The following is a 2,016-nucleotide window of genomic DNA, read 5'->3' as shown; positions in this document are numbered from 1 at the left end:
ACAGAATCCTTGTGGAGCATGGAAAAGTAGGAGCATGGAAAACAACCAGGATAGCACCATAGAGAGCAGAGCAAGGCATCCTACCTCTGCCTCGCTGTCTCCCTACGTGGACAGAGTCAGGTGGATAGAGGTAAGCTGGAAGAACCCCAGCCGTTTCCATTGCCACCACAAATGCCAGCAATTCCTGCCACAGGAGAGTCCCCCAGTCCTTTGACCCCAAACCCAGTTCGGAGAGTAGCAGGGAGTTTGTGCAGCTGCCTGGCATCAAAGTAGAAGCCCAGGTAGAGCAGCCCCCAGCTTCCCAATTTAAGTGGCTATAGCACAGCACCATCTTGAAACCAAACCCACTACTAGAGTGTGTCCTGCCCTGGGAGCTAGTGGAAACTGACTTGCTCCATCCCGAGGCCCCACCATCATTCTGTCATGTTGACACAGAAAGACTGAGACTCCAGTGTCTGCATCCATGTGGCACCCCTTACCCAGAAGGAGAGCAGGCAGACCTGCTCAGTGGGGAAGCCACTGATAAGCAAGCATCCACAACATATGTATGCACCTGCCCTTCACAACCCATTGGCCTGCTGAGAGCCCAAAGGTGCCCAGTCTGGCAGTAGCTCTACCTCCCACTGTGGCCCTCCACAGAGCTGCTGAGCCCTGCTACACAAGCGTACACCTGCTCCCTCACCAACAGCAATTGGGCAGTGGATTTGCCTCTCCATGGCAGGCTTCTACAGAGTTTCTAGGGCTGGCTGCACCCTTGCAGGCTTGCTCCAGGCTCAACAGCCGATCAAACAGCCCTCCATAGAGTTGCTATGCCCTGCTGCACCAGTGCATGCCTGCTCCTCACCAGACAGTAGACTGGGCAATGGCATGGAGGGTCTCTATAGAGCTTCTGGGCCCTACTGCACTCTTGCAGGCCTGCTCCAGGCTAGAAAGCTGGACTGGTAGCCCTCCATTAAGATGCCAGGCCCTGCTGCATCAGTGTACAACTGCTTCCTTCTGGACACTGGATTAGGTGATGCTCCACCTCCACCTGGTGGCTCTACACAGAGCTTCTGGGCCTTGCTGCACCTTGCAGATCTGCTACAGGCTCAACAGCTGATCTGGCAGCCCTCCACAGAGCTGCCAGGCGCTGCTGCATCTGTACACACCTGCTCCCTGCTTGACGGCAATCGGCTGTGGCTTTACTTTCTTTGGCCGTCTTGCATAGAGCCACCTTGCTCTGCTGTACCAACACACACCAGCTCCTGGCCAGGCAATGGCATCCACTTCATTGATAAGCCTTCACAGATCTGCTTAACCCCCACCTCCCCCGACAAACACCCAGGCACACCTGTATTCAGACCAAAAGCTAGTTGAGCAGCACAACACCCACAACCTCAGAGCTGCATGCCTACAACTGGCTTGACAGCCAGTTAAGCAGTGACTCTGTTCCTCAAGAGAGATTACCAAACAGCTGGTTGGCCCTCTGTACCCACATGCCTGGCCCAACAACCAGCCTGGAGTCTCTGACCCAGCAAAACAGAGCCAGTGTTGGCACAAACTCCTGTGACCAAGCCACTGAGGCATTTGTAGACATTGCAGAAGAGGATTACCACCAAAGAAACTGCACAGAGATTACACTGCTGAGCCCACCCAAAACCAAAGCCAATGAAACATATTCAACAGACACCCTAGTACCCACCTACAGGAAAATGTCATTTCTTTGTAATCTACTCCATAAAATTGGTGAAAGCAACTACTCCATTAGATGCACAGATACTAATGTAGGGACACAAGAGACATGTAAAAGCAAGGAAATGTGACACCCACAAAGGAACAATAAGTAACAGATGCAAAGAAAAGGGCAATTATGAAATGCCTGTAAAGAAATTTCAAATAATAATCTTAAGGAAACTCAAAGAGATACAAAAGAATATGAACAAACAATTCATTGAAATCAGGAAAAAAAATTCATGATCTGAATGAAAAATTCAATGAAGAGATAGATATAAAAAAGAACCAAACAGAAATCTTGGA

General features: G+C 50.4%; 1 protein-coding gene across 1 annotated transcript in view; it reads left to right on the top strand.

Annotated features, from left to right (window-relative positions):
- The window catches only part of SEC24D (SEC24 family member D), a 113,412-nt gene that overhangs the window by 92,485 nt on the left and 18,911 nt on the right, over positions 1–2,016 (top strand). The window lies entirely within an intron of this gene.

The sequence above is a fragment of the Galeopterus variegatus genome, unplaced genomic scaffold (genome assembly GCF_000696425.1).
Source record: "Galeopterus variegatus unplaced genomic scaffold, G_variegatus-3.0.2 Scaffold152, whole genome shotgun sequence".
Classification (NCBI taxonomy): domain Eukaryota; kingdom Metazoa; phylum Chordata; class Mammalia; order Dermoptera; family Cynocephalidae; genus Galeopterus; species Galeopterus variegatus.
The sequence above is the reverse complement of the archived record's forward strand: the minus strand, read 5'-3'. Positions and strand labels throughout refer to the sequence as shown.